The sequence below is a fragment of the Protopterus annectens genome, chromosome 3.part1 (assembly GCF_019279795.1).
Source record: "Protopterus annectens isolate FY-2018-M chromosome 3.part1, PAN1.0, whole genome shotgun sequence".
In the NCBI taxonomy this organism is placed as follows: domain Eukaryota; kingdom Metazoa; phylum Chordata; order Ceratodontiformes; family Protopteridae; genus Protopterus; species Protopterus annectens.
This window is the reverse complement of record NC_056732.1, coordinates 1,690,696,591-1,690,713,062: the sequence shown is the minus strand read 5'-3', so window position 1 is coordinate 1,690,713,062 and position 16,472 is coordinate 1,690,696,591.

Sequence of the window (16,472 nt, the reverse complement as noted above, 5' to 3'; positions counted from 1 at the left end):
AAGGCACATACATGCAGACAGTGCACCTTCCCCATGTTCCACACTGGACACCTGCAACACCTGTGGTGCCATCACATGTGACCCACAAAGGACATACCATGCCTGAAAACATGCCTTGTATGGACAGATGCCACTGACACCAGGGAATGATGTTAGCATGTTATCAATGTAGGTGCAGGGTAAACTTGTGGTCCATTACCAGTTCTCACCACAGGCGGCCAGGACTGGCACATCTGCTGATAATCTGTGTACACAGCATGGGCCAGACACCCCAGGTACAGTTTCACAGATCACTGTACATGCATGTGAGAGGTATGCACATCCCAGACACCATCCATATCATGGACTAAGGAACACATACATGGCAAGTGATGCACAGCACTGGCCACACACAATAGTCACCCAGGTGACTGGATGGGGCATACAATACCCACCTGTGCTGATCATCATCATGTGGCCTGATGCCAAGGTATACCCATCACCTAGCCTTGTATAGCCATCTGGTACAGTTGGCACCACACACCCATGCAGAAATGCACACATGCATGTCAGTACTGGCACCCTGTGTGTTTACGTGTGTGTTGTATGATGTGTGTGATCACATCCACACTCACTATAACTCCCATTGGCATACTGAAGTACGCTGTCTGATGTCAGACACCTCCCCATACCCTTTGCACATATCACCTCTGTATGACCCCTGTGGTGCATGTGATACCTGCACAGTATTGTGTTGTGGCAATCTCACTAGTGATGGGTTATGTTCCTGGCCCTGCCAAGTGTGTCAATGTGTGTGCGTCCCTGTGAAAATGTGGCTGTGTTGTCGCTGGCAACTGTACATGCGGACAGGCATGTGTAATACACCTACCATATAGCTACTATATCCCTGTTGCAGATGTCACTCACCATCACATATACATTCTGAGGACTCCACAACATGTAACCTATGTGGTCCATCCAATAACTGCATGGAAATGTGATAGCACAACATAGTCGTCAGGGGTTTGATACCCTGTGCTGGTAGGTGTGTGACGCAAACATGCTTAGGTTTTACACTCCTTCCCCTCCCTGATGTGTCTTTGCCTCTGTCTGCCTCTGTCACTCCCTCCCTGGTGGATGTGGAGACCTACACCTGCTTTGCTTAGGCAGCAGCATGTATACTTTCAGTGATGCACATGATCAGCTGATGGCCTCTGCATGAATTGCAGACCTCCCTTAGCTGATTGCATGTGGAACAGCTTTGGTAACATTCCCATAGGCAATTGCATGGAAACACACTCCAATATATAGGAACATCATGTTGGTGTTAGCCTGTTTCATTCACTGTGAGCAGGAACTAGATCTGTTGTTTGGCAGACAGCATCTCAGATGGATTGGGGATTTACCTCTAACAACATACACTGTGGAAACAGGGCAATACACAGGAGGGGGATGTGCCTGACCTGACTACAGACTGTAAGTACTGCTATACTGCATGTGGAGATATGTTGGTTTAACAGTGTGTGTGTGTGTGTGTGTGTGTGTGTGTGTGTGTGTGTGTGTGTGTGTGTGTGTGTGTGTGTGTGTGTGTGTGTGTGTGTGTGTGTGGATATGGCTGTCCTACATGTTTTAATACCTACTATGTCAGTTCTATGTTTATGAGGAATCCACATATGTAGGATTATCTGCAGACTGGGCAGTATGTTGTGCCCTTGGTTTCATGTGTTAGCCATGGAGCATCTATCTGTGGACTGCAGAAGGTAGTGTGAGGATTGCAGTCTGTAGATGGTGAAAGCCGTGACAGTTACTGACTTCATATCCCTCATAGGACATATGTTGCAACAAACCATGTTACAACAGTAAATGTATGATGTTATCACAGCAACATGTCATTATTGGCCTTGTGTTTGTGCTTCCAGCCACAACTCTGTCAACCTTTGTACATATGTCATGCATGAAGTGGTGCATATGTGCTGTACACCATAATTAGTGTCATCATATCTGATAACAAGGGAGTGATATATCAGACTGCTACACATGTTATGTACAGTAGGGGTTATATTTGATGACATAACCTGGACATTCTGTAGTCATTTGTACAATACTGAGGTCTGTGTACCTATGGTGAATGTTGACAGTGTGTGTATTGTTAATATGTTCTTTAGCCTGTGAACAGACTGTGGTAGATGTCATTGTTATAGGTCCCGTCCTATCTGATGTTACATGCTGCTCCACTGTATGTTACTGTATTGGCTTACATGTTTGTAGGGCCATACACACACACATGTTTCATACCACAGACAGCTAGCAGACCAAACCGTGTAGCAGCCCAGTATATGTAGGATTAGTCTGTGAGTGGCACATATGAGGATGGTGTTGAACAGATAGTACATATACTGTAATATTATGCTATGTGGCTGTGGCTGTGTTCACACTGGTTGTGGTTATGCACTTTCACACAGGTGTATCTTACCCTGTGCTATGACATGCCTGCAGAGCCTGTTATATATGCAGGTACATATGCATTCCCCCCATAGGAGATGTAGGCCAGTGTTGAGCCAGTCTGCCTATAGCCTGTACAGTGCATTGTTACATGTCTAGCAGCTTAGTGTACTTACCCAGTGAGATGTCATGTGCAGATACTTGCCAGATGTACTGCTACCGGGCCTCACTTAACAGTCATGCATGTCAGACAGAGCAGTCGGATGCTGTACAGATGTATGTCAATATCTAGTGGGTAGTATGTGGCCATGGCACCCTTTTACCAGCGGTTATTATGTGTCTGGCCAGACAGGGGTGTGTGAATGCATAACCTATGGTGACATATGTATACCAGTTGTTATGTGTTATACCCATCTACATGGCTGTTAACATCCATATTGTCATGCATGGTACACATGTTTTGCACTAAGGGGTTCTGTGTATACCTCTGGACTGTACAGAGTGTTAACAATGTCCACATATATTGGCCAATATCTCTGCTGCAGTCCACAGGGGCATTACATGCTAGCAGTGGTACTTTACTATTATGTCCTTAGAATGTCTGTCAGTAGCCAATGGCACACACGTGGAAAGCAGATGTGACCTCCCACACACACCATGTCTGTGAAGACAATCCCAATTATAGTAACATTAGTCTCCTAATATACCTGTTATACATACCTGACATCCCCTTGCACTAAGAAGTCAGGACTATAGGGCCTGGGGTAGGGCTACACTTCAGATCCAGGACATACAGTGAAAATATCTGTACATATAATTATCCAGATATCTATATATATGATAACACATATACATATCGACATATATAGATGGTTATTGATATGTACATAGATATACATATACACTCTCAGATATATACATATACAGAGCAATATATGTCTACACATATACAGATAGTGATACATCTGCACATATATGTATGGATATCTGCAGATATATCGACAGTAGTAGGTATATCGGAATAGATATGTATTCACATATAGTTTTATATAGATACACACATATATATATATATATATATATATATATATATATATATATACCAACATAACTAGGCATATCTGTACACATAGGATATGCATACATATATAGCTATATACACATATATCTATATGTATATATACGTATACCTATATATATATATATATATATATATATATATATATATATATATATATATATATATACACAGATGTATATATACATATATGTACAGATATGTATACATATGTACATACAAAGAGATGTACACATAGCCATATATATGTAACACCATACAGATGTGTATACAGACATATGTATGTGTATACCTGTGTATGTACATATAGACATCGATACACTTATATGTATACAACCATATACCTGTCATGAGTAAACGCCACGGTTGTGTATACCCTCACACATGTATCCCACCGTATGTATCCACTATGTGTACATTATGATAAAACAACATATGACCACATTAAAAAAATATATTTTTTTTTCTTTTTTTTTGCAATTTAAATATGTACTGCTGTATATGTGAACTTCATCTGAACTGATTGGAGCTTATCTCCCCAGGCCTCTACTGAAAATGGACATATATCCAGCTAGAATAAAAAATAAAATAAAATAAATGTGATGCAACAGTCATATTAATAACAAGGACTACACAATCTAGGAAGTAAAGGCAATTGTTCAGTACTACTCAATATGTGTAATGCAGTTATATTGGTAGAGCAACAGCTGTCTCCACAGTAGTCATGGTGTAGTTGTTAAGTGTTCTGACTTTAGCGTAAAGGGTCCTGAGTTGAAGACCTGCAAGGGTTGTTCATTTTGTTGCTGGGCAGAATAAGGTCTGTTGGATACAGAGTGGTTAAGGCAGTGGTTGTGCAATGTAAGCCACACACATCAGTATCACGACACTGCTAGGTAGGGGTCTAGTCCCAGTGTTGGCAAGTAACAGTGTGCATTTATGTGGATGGGTCTACATCAGGTTGCAGGGTATACATGCCTCAGTAGGTCACCTGTCCATGTGACACAGACAATACCCAGTACAGTAACGTGTGAAATGTGTTTGACTGTACCCCAGATGTGTCACTGACATGGTGTCAGCACAGTGACATACCCCGTTGTGCAATATGATTGCAGACCATACTCGTGCTGACACATGTACACCTACAACACAATCGCATATCATTTTGGAGACCACAACCAAGCAGTGTTACTAACAGCTAGAAGGCATCATTGCTGGATGGCTAGACTACCTGCCAAATATGCCTCACACTCTACTCCCTACAACATGTTACACTGCAGGACTGTAGTACACTGGTGTACAGTCACCATGTGCATCAGAACCATATCAGCCTGTCCCTGTATCAATGGTATAGATGACAGGGATGAGGCACAGGTATCATCATATGCACGGGGCATCCTCATGCTGCCACATATACACCTACAACACAATTGCATATCATTTTAGAGACCACAACCAAGCAGTGTTACAAACAGCTAGAAGGATTGCTGGAGCATTTCTGGAGCCTTCCCGTGTCCTGACAGAGTGCTCTTCAAACTATCTGGAGATATACAGAGCTAAGTATATTTTTCTGGCACTTCAGAGTTGTGTACTTTTAATTGTTGCTTGATTAATTTTATATCATTGCTGGCTGACTTCAGAGTTGTGCACTGTTATTTTTGCTTCACTGTATAGTTTTTCAGATCTCTGCTGAAGGTGTTGGTTTCCCCACCTCCCCCTATTTCTCTGTGTCTTAAGTTGGTATAACTGATTTTACATCCTGTGTGTTATCTGACTATCTCAAGGATTACTTGCATAAAATTAGACCCTCTTAGTAACAGCCTGCATATCATTGCTGGATCCGTCCTGTTTCCTGACAGAGTGCTCTTCAAACTATCTGGAGATATACAGAGCTATGTATATTTTTTCTGGAACTTCAGAGTTGTGTACTGTTAATTGTTGCTTGACTAATTTTATATCATTGCTGGCTGACTTCAGAGTTGTGCACTGTTATTTTTGCTTTACTGTATAGGTTTTCAGATCTCTGCTGAATGTGTTGGTTTTCCCCTACCCATCCTCCATATTCCTGTCTTGTTGTTTAAATTTGGAGGCTTTTGCAGTTGCCCGCCCCCACTGTAGATTTGATCTGGGACACCCCCCCCAGTCCCATCTCTTTACCTCATTCTACCTAATAGACTCCTTCTGCACTTGTTTTTAGTCATTTTTAATTTAATTGCATTTTTTTAAAGGTTTGGTCTAACATTGCTACATACTCAAGTGTGCTAGTTTGCACTGCACTTGAATTGTTTTTACTGCTGTTTTAGCTACTTTTCTGTATAAAAAAAATCTAAGCCTGTTTCCTACCTTTCCTGTAGCTAGTGTAGTATAGATTCAGAATTGCTGTATCCAGGACTGTATGTAAGCTTCTGAGCCCCCCAAGCTTTCTGTGTTGGAGGGAAGACTTCTACCTTATCAGTTGGAGTGGTAAGCACTAGGTAACCTATCTACCACATAAGGAGTGGTTCTGGCCCAGAAATTGCAGTTATTGTTCATTTCGGCAGTTTTTTCCATTTTTCTCAACTTTCCGATTTAAAAGCCCGCATTTGCACTTGTTTCCCCCCTTTCCTGTAACTAGTTTAGTCCAGATACAGATTCTTAGTTTTAGCACTTGAATTTGCTTATTCGTGATCAGCACTTGTTCAGAACTTGTTGTAAGCACTAAATAACCTACTAATTACTACAGCACTCAACCTTCCTCATTACCTAGAGGAAAACAGTTTTGGTACTTACTTTCCTCACCTGCTTAGAGAAAAACAGCTCTTGTACTCACGTTCCTCGCTTATCTAGAGGAAAATAGTTTTTTATTCAGGCATGTCCAAGGGTCAGCTCCCAGTGTTCTCTCCTAACTGATGAATCTGGGCATCTTGGAGCAATGTAGAAATTGCCTCATGTACACAGACAACCCACTCCTCCTACCACCCAACACTACAACCTGTGAGAGATGCACTTATCTAGCCAAACTGGAGGTAAAGCTCTCTCCAATAAAGACTGAACTTGACAGTCAAGAGGAGAAGGTATACACTTGCACAACACCACACTCATCACATAGTCTCAATAAATCTACACCACCAAAATCCACACATAAAAACACAAAAACATTCGCAGAGGCTCTCACTAATAATCTGCTCAAGCAACAGAGACCTCCAAAGCAGAAATGCAAGCGAACTCCACCCCCAAACACAACCCAAATGACACATAGCCCACAGACTCAGTGTGCCACTCAACCACAGCCAATAAGGCAAAACAACGTACCCAACCCACTAGTCATAGGTGACTCTATAGTCAGGCACACTGATGTCCCACTCACCAGGCTAAACAAGGAGAAGGTTACTGTCAGCTGCCTGTTGGGTGCCAGGATCCGCCACATAACCCACACACTCAGGTCACTCCACAACAAGTACAAATATGACTCTGTCATTGTCCATGTTGGTGTGAACGACCTGAGACGTACCTCCCTGGACTACATGAAAAGAGACATGGAAGAGCTCTCTGATCTTGTAGCCCAGGCAGGTATGACCCTAGCCCTGAGTAGCATCCTGCCATCACCCAGAATGATACCACAGTACAAGGACAAAATGATTGACTTCAGCAATTGGCTAAGCTTCCGGTGTCATTCTAAAGGGATCCAGTATCTGTCTGCCTGGGATGACATGGTCGACAGACCATGATGCTTTGCCAGAGATGGCCTGCACCTGTCACCCCTGGGATTCCGGATACTGGCTAAGGTTCTTGCCACCCCTATAGTGCCTTTCTTAGGCAAGGTTCAAATGACAAATTCACCACCATAACAGGAACAGGCAAGCAAAAACTGAGGGTGATGCTACTCAATGCTAGAAGTCTAAATCTCAAAATGCACTCACTCGAGGCACTCCTTAAAATGGAGAACATCGATATCTGTGCAGTGACTGAGACCTGGTTCAAGGCTCCAGAGAGCATCCCTGCACTACCAGGCTATAACTCATACCACACTTTTCGGCCATGTAACCTGGACTGGAACACCGAAGGTGGAGGTGTGTCCATATTCATTAAGGATATCCACACCTCCAGGCTAGTTGCTCAGTATAATGCAGCCAAGGTTATCCAAGTGCAACTAACTCTGGGCAAAACTGCAATCCAAACTGTAGCTTGCCACAGATCCCCCACCATGCCCCAAGATTCCCACTCCTCTTTTCTTGATGTACTGAAAAATATTAGGGTTCAACCAAACACCCTAATAATGGGCGATTTCAACTACCACACCATTAACTGGGAAAACTACTCATGTACCAGCTCCTTAGCTCAACGCTTTCTGGAATTCATAAACTCTAATGCCCTGGATCAACTTATCCACACCCCACCAGGGGCAACAATATCCTAGATCTAGTCATTACCAACATGAGTGACCGGTGTTCCACACCTGAAGTCAACGCCTCATTGGTTCGATCCGACCATAAGCTAATTTCCCTAGATATCCACATCCTACCCCCATCCCCCCATTAAGGAAACCACGGTAAAAAATTTCTCCAAAGCCAACTTCATGCTTCTTAAGACAGAAGTGGTGAACTTCATGACACCCATGCAGATGGACAATACAGTTACGACTACTGAATCCTACACAATTGCACTTTATAAGCACTTACACAACTGCATGGATCGTGCTATCCCAAATAGAACCAAGATGCTATCCTCCAAAAAAAGGAAGCCAATCTGGTGGTCCCCTGCCATAAACAAACTGTACAACAGAAGGAAGAAACTGTTGCAAAAGACAGTAAAATCCCATGAGTGGAGTAGCTCACTGGTCAACCTCAGTAAGAAGCTGCGATCCCTGATAAAATCCTTCAAAGCTAGTTACAAAAACAAAATTGCCACTGATTCTAAAGACAACCACAAAGCATTCTACAGCTATGTCAAAAATCTCAATGGCAACACTCAGATCTGCTCTGAGTTACAGCACAATGGCACTAAATATACAGACCCAACTGATATTGCCAATATCCTGGCAGATAGGTTCAGTGCTAACTTTACCCCCCTCTCACCCCCTAAAGAGCACATCTCTATACCAGAAGAATGCATAGTTCCTGTAATCACGGCTGCACAGGTAAAAACCACACTCTCCAAAGCCAAGAACACAGCATCCATGGAACCAAACAACATCCTAGGCTGCGTTCTACATGAACTACAGAACAAACTGGCACCCCACCTAAGTACCATGTTCAATCATAGCCTCACCTCAAGCTTTGTGCCTGCTGAAAGGTGCACAGCGATGGTTATCCCACTCCACAAGGGGGTAGCCATCAAGGACCCCGGGAACTACAACCCCATTAGCCTGACGAGTCTGGTCTGCAAGGCCATGGAGCGTATCATCATGGAACTTATAAACAAAAACATTGGTAATCTCCAAACTCTGGACCCCACCCAGTTCAGGTTTGTAAAATGCAGATCATGTCTCCTAAACCTGATAGACTTCATTGAAGCAGTCACCAAAGCCATAGATAAGGGTAAGATGGTTCACACATCCTATCTTATTCTTGCCAAGGCTTTCCACACCATCCCCCACTCTGAAATTATAGATAAACTCACTAAACTAGGTATAAATCCCTATGTCACAAGATGGGTTGCCAACTGGCTCACTGACAGAACCCACACTGTGAAAGTAGCAGGCTCCAAATCCGACTTCAGACCAGTGACAAGTGGAGTACCACAGGGTTTAGTTCTGGGTCCTCTCCTGTTTGATATCTACTTCTCTGAAGTACAGGCTAACACAGAAGGTCTTTGGCTAATGAAGTTCACAGATGACTGCAAACTAGGAGCCATAATCGAAACTCCTAACGATGTGGACATCCTACAAAAGGGCCTTACTGAGACAGATGCCTGGTTTCAAAGCTATGGCCTCAAGCTCAATGCCAAAAAGTGCATTGTCATCCCCTTTGGAAAAACTCTGTACCCATCAACTACAACATAGGCGGTAGTATACTTAACACCGAAAGTGTGATAAGAGACCTTGGGACACAGCTGAACAGCACTCTCTCCCTTGATAATCACATCGCCACAGTAGTCCGGAAATCCTTCTACGTGGCACACCTCATCACAAAAGGTTGCTCATCCAGAAAAAAAGAGGTAATTTTTCCCCTCTACTCATCACTCATTAGACCCATTATAGAGTACAATGCCCCTTTTGGTATGTACCTCACAAGACATCTACAACAACTGGAAAGGACACAGAAATACCTCACAAAGAGGATTACCAGCCTCAAACAGATGCCTTACGCAGACCGTCTCAAAAAACTCCAGCTTTACTCCATCGCATATCGCCTACTCAGAGGTGATCTCTGCCTAACATACAAAGCTATGTCAAACCCAGAGCTGTTGGACATGCTCCACTTAAAGAAGTCCCAATCCCTCTGAGCTACATGCTTGTCACCACAATAAACAGAACATGCCAGAGGGATAGATTCCTGTCCCAGAGACTTCCCATACTCTGGAATAAACTACCTATGTATATCAAACAAATCTCATTAGTACTCTTCAAGAAAAATCTTGATGATTGGATGGGAAATAGGAAATTCACCCCGGGGATCACTTCTGTGGCTCTACTCAACAGTGGCACAGGAAAATAATTTTCTTGGTTGGCAAAATCCAGAGTATCTTTTTGGCTGGGCTTGTATAGGCCATAGGGCCGATAGCCTAATACCTACCTATGAACCTATGAAGGCATCATTGCTGGATGGCTACACTACCTGCCAAATATCCCTCACACTCTACTCCCTACAACATGTTACACTGCAGGACTGTGGTACACTGGTGTACAGTCACCATGTGCATCAGAACAATATCAGCCTTTCCCTGCATCGATGGTATGGATGACAGAGATGGGGCACAGGTATCATCATATGCACAGGGCATCCGTGTGCTGACACATGTACACCTACAACACAATTGCATATAATTTTAGAGACCACAACCAAGCAGTGTTACTAACAGCTAGAAGGCATCATTGCTGGATGGCTATACTACCTGCCAAATACGCCTCACACTCTACTCCCTACAACATAATGCACTGCAGGACTGTAATACACTTGTGTACATCAGAACCATATCCACCTGTCCCCGCATCGATGGTATGGATGACAGGGATGGGGCACAGGTATCATCATATGCACAGGGTGGGGTGTTGGTCTGCTAGAGGCTGAGGGTGGGCCATACATTTGACACCATGTGTGTGGGTGAGGGGTGTACTCTGGGGAGCTGGCTGAGGTGATGTGGTGTATGCTACTGCCACTACGGGAGACCCTTGGTGTCCTAGCATGCCCACATTGACTGCTAGCTGTTGGTACTGGCCCATGTCCATGCGGACATCGCCGCAGCCTCACCACACGTTGAAGCACAGACACACCACGGCTGACGAGGGCCATCATCTCATCATGCCCTCTATCCACTTGCTCGGTAGAAGCACAGATGGCACCCAACAGTTCACGGAGGTTTTCGCTTACAGATGTGAGAGCAGCACTCTGTAGCCTAAGGCCCCATCTGGTGTAATGCTCAATACATGCCTGCACCACCATTACAGCCTGAAACATGCTTCTGCTGGTTGCAGCTATGTCGCCTATGCCAGGGGCATGATGTCCAGTGGCCCTACCATGAGCACCCTGGGACATCCACCTATTTGGCAGCCTGCCAGACATCTGGCTATGCCTGCTGTGACCAGACACAGTAGGCATGGTTATCACACTTTCCTGTGCACTGCCACTGAAAGCCAGCTGTCCCTCTGCTATGGCCACTGGTGATGGGGTGTGTATAGGCACTGTAACTCTGTGCGGGGGTGGTGTTGCTAAAAGGGGGATGTCAAATGTTGGTGATGTGTCGGCCCCTGACAACCCCACCTGTGCCTCAACATTATTATCATCATCATCATCATCGGTGTCTGTATGGACACCTACATCAGATTGGATGCAGGAGAGACCCAGACCCACCTCGCCACCTGTGAGAGAAAACAATAACCGCACTTTAAAACCTGTACAGCATTGCTTAACAGTAAACACGCACACACACACACACACACACACACACACACACACACACACACACACACACACACACACACAGATCTCCGTAATACCTACCTGTCCATGGCTTTACAGACAGTCCCACATATATGTCCATGTGTTACCCCATCCTGCATCACACTTGTTAACATACACACATTGATACCACTCATTAACATCACAGTCCTCTAAATGCCCACACAAGCAGCCACAACACAAGGCTTGTCACTACATTACCTGCCTGACCTGTGTGTAGTGGATTTACATGGCCTCAATGCTGTCATTTGGTATGCACCCTCTGTATGGCCGGAATGATGTGCATGGCCCCTATATGTGTGGGCTACTATATTGTACCCATAATAGCTCCCACTGGTGTGTCATGTGTATGTAATGCTCAGTACATGCCAGATATGCTGCTCTATTGGCCCATGTGTCAACAGTAATATTTGGATACACTCCCTGGTGTTGACTATTACTTCCCCAATGCATCTGTAGAGCTGCATACGTGGGATGTACGTGACCTCTCTGCTGACTGCAATATTAAGTGTGTACCTGAAGTCTACCTTCCCTTTGGATGCCTGTTTCATGCTACAGGCCATATTATTTATTTTTATTTTATTTTATTTTTTTATTTTTTTTTTTTTTGATTGCCGGGCCCTTTTTTTTTTTAGGAGCCGGGAGAAAGAAAAAAACTAGAAAGAAAAATTACAGAAACATTTTTACACATTTTAATCAGTATACATACAAATTACACACACACATGTTTACACACATTACAGTGGCGGACAGTACAGTTACAGTGGAGAACAAAAAAAAAAAAAGATATTATAAAAAAAAAAAAAGTAAAATATTTGTGGTTGTGGTGTACAGCTGAACTTGTAATGTAGGTAGATACATTACATAGTACACAGGTACAGTACATACATTGTAGATTAGCCAGTGGTTGTGAGTAAGATTGAAAACTATTATCAATTGCTCTAACTGTACTATGTTATTATACTATTTGCTGTCCTGTGAGTACATGACAGGTATTCCTGGTGTGTAATGTGGCACTCCATGTCCATGTACTGCACAGTCCCAAGGGGGGGTACAGCTGTATAAACACCCCACAAACACACATGTGCATACATGGCCACACACACAAACACACACATGCACACACGCATCATACATGCATCTACCTCCCACCACTTCCCCAGAGTGACCCTGCAGGCAAACTAACTAACCGCTAGGATGCACACACACACACACACACACACACACACACACACACACACACACACACACACACACACGCACACACACACAGGTGAGGTTGCACAATGATCGTACACACAGTCCTCCTGTTACACATCTGCCAACATGCAGAGCATATGGTACAGAACAGCATGCAGTTCAGCTGTAGTTAATCCATGTTAGCAATGGTATACATGTGTATGATGCATGTGCTGTGACTAGATGATGCCCCTTCCCCTGGATACCACTGCACCCATGTACACAGTATCGCTGTGCACCTGTTCTGCATCCTGCCATGTACTGTGCACCACAACTCACAGGTGTACAACCCATTGTGGAATGTATAGTACTGTGTCAGTTATGTCAGCTGTACCTCTCACAGCCCCTATGTGTTTCAGCAACAGATACCTGGGATGATATGTGGACTGTTGTCATTGGTGAATGCCTGATGCCTGATTTACAGCTGTCACCATCAACAGACCATGTATGACCACTGCAGAAATGCTTACACTGACAACCATCAGAGCATACCGTGGCTATGGGGGGGTTACACACCTTTATTGATTTTACACACACATCCATGATTTGCCATGGGACCACAGCACTGTATATCTTAGCAGTACACAAGCCAGGTATATAACATATGTCCTGTACTTTCACATACAGTGTCTACTGATTGTGTTAGGTGTATAGCTGCTGACCACAATGCATACACACCATGTGGGCATATGTGTGCACACCCTTATCATGACAGTTTATCACACCTCTTGTGTGTACTACAGCAGTCACTGCTCATGGCAAGAGTGTACCAGCATGGGCCTTCTCCAATTGCCAGTGTATGTTCAGCCTACCCTACATATGTCCCCCTATTTTGCATGATTCCAATGTCTACTCATGTGCATACCCCATGGTGTTCACACAATGCCATCACTATTGCAGTGTGGGTAGGTTTATGGCTGCCACAGGTTCAGGACCTGTGGCAGCCATAAACCTACCCACACTATTGCAGTGTGGGTAGATTTATGGCTGCCACAGGTCCTGAACCTGACAATATGCAGATAGAGCCATTCCTGCCATCCTTATGATCCCTGCTGCAGTGCACTGGTGTGTCATGCTGAGACCCCTCCTCCCTCAGCTTTTATGCAGATGCATGACAGGTAAGCCCTACACATTTGTGCCAGCTTGCAGTGTCCCATACACTGAACAACACATGTTGCAGCCTAGACCCAGCTGATAATGTGGACTACTGTAATGCCGTATGCCATAGTGTATCTCTGCAGCAGTTGGCATTGCCCTACAGGTATATACACTGGTGTTGCACTGTATATGGGTGTTGTTCAGAACATGTCACTACTGTAGGCCATGTCTACCAACAGTATGTTACTCCCTGTGGACACATTCCGCAATGACAGGATGTTAGTTGTCATGCAGGTGTGTGAAATATCCTTTCAATACCCCATCATGGTCACCCCTGTGAAACCATGCATTTCACAGCAACAATACATGCACATCTACAGCATGCATTCAGGGTAGGTGTGTTAGATGTGTGCATGGAATATACCATCATCGTTACATATCCGGTGTGTTGGCATGCATCTACATAAGACATACTCACCAGCTACAGGCTGCTGCCTTGTTGTTACCCCAGAGGGACCTACATAAGAGGGTGAGAGATGCAATGTCAGTGGCCACACTTGTGGCACTGCTACAGGCTGGGTGCAGTACTACCATACATCAAAGGTAAATTTCCACAATACTACCACATCTGGACATCTGTTTATCACTACAATGCAGCAACATAATATATCTATGATATGTCAGATATGCATGATCTACATGTACCACTGTGGATATTTACACAACACTGGTCTACTGATGTGCCCTGTGTCCTTACCTGCACGCTCCTAGGCTGGTATGTGGGTGATACCCACCTCCACGAAGGGGTCCAGTGGTTGTTGGTGTTCCGGATGGGCAGGTGCCACGAGGCTGGCCAGGAGCTCCTCCACACATGTCAGGGGGGCTGGATGGCATGGCCCCCCCGAGGCAAGGTGATCCCCCCAGACTGCGGCAGCACGCTGCAATGATGCCGGACCTGCTCATAACTCCGGTTATACAGGCCAACATCATTGACCCTGTGGCTGCAATCTCGAATTTCAGTATTTCAAGTCCAAGAAGCCGAATCCACATAATAGTGAAAGTTTAGAAGCGCAGAATTCAAAAACTCGAATACCGGAGGTTTTGAAATTCATGCTTCTAAAGTTCTGCTATGGTCATGTATTCAGGAAAGTGTGTGTGTGTTTTAAGGGGTTTGGGTAGGGGCTGTGGTGTGTGTCAGTGTGTTTTGTTGCTGTGATGTGTGTGTGCGATGAGAAAGTAGCTTGTGTGATGGTGTTTTGTGTGTGTTTGTATGTAGTGGGACCTCAGAGTGAGAATATTTAAGTAGAGGGGTGTGCAGCCCCCCCACATGGGGGTGCAGGGGGGCTTGCCCCCCTGCTTACATGTAGTAGAGTGTTTTTGTGTGTTTGTGTGATGGATGGTATGTGTGTGAGTGTGTGTGGGTGTGTCCGTGTGTGTAGTAAAACTGCAAAATTCAAAACTTCCAGTATTCGAGGTTTTGAATTTCACGGTTTTTAGTTTTCGTTGTTTTGTGGATTCGACTTCTTGGGCTCGAGATACTGAAATTCGAGATTTCAGTATTTTGAGCTTCTGAAGTGAATCCGTATATATATATATATATATATATATATATATATATATATATATATATATATATATATATATAAATAAATAAAGTATGTATATCTGTATCTGCATATATGTGTCTGTATATATATGTATCCTGGGGATGTTGATAGCTTCCACATTTTACATTTCCTATGGGAGCCAGACTGTACTGCATTATATGTTACCAATACCAGCCTGACATCATACATGTGGGTTGTAGTACTGACAACATCTTGTGCCCATATCATGTCAGGTCCTACTTATGGGATTTGTAACACTTGGTAGTGTATTGCAGGGCAGACGTGTTTGGCTGTGGTGGAGGGTTATGCCTATTCGTACATGACGTATATTGTTTGGGGTGTCTCAACCCCATTAACGGTGCATGTGGACATATTTGTTTTTGTCAATCTACCATTGCCATCTACAGATGTGTGGCCATATATATATATATATATATATATATATATATATATATATGTATATATTTCTAAATATATATATATATATATATATATATATATATATATATATATATATATATATATATATATATATCTACATATATAGACATGTTGTATCTGTTTAGAAATTAATATATTTACACACACATACATTTAGATGTTGGTATACATACCAACTATACTGTTGCATGACTGGGCTGAATGTTATGTTTCTGAATATGTGTATCTGGCATGGCTTAGTGGTAAATCACTTTGTCTATGGTGTGGAGGGTCCTGCATTTGAGCCTTGCAGAGGCTGTTTATTTTGTTGCTGGGCAGAACACAGGCCGTTGGATACAGAGTGATTAAGGCACTTTAAAGCAGTTGTAAGTGGGTCTGCGTGGGTTTGAGTGGAGGTAAGCACTGCTAACTTCCTGTTACAGTTTCTTACACTCAGTTAGTGTCTAAATTGCTTAACGTGTGTAGGCATTGCTTACCCCCATGCAAAGAGGCTTA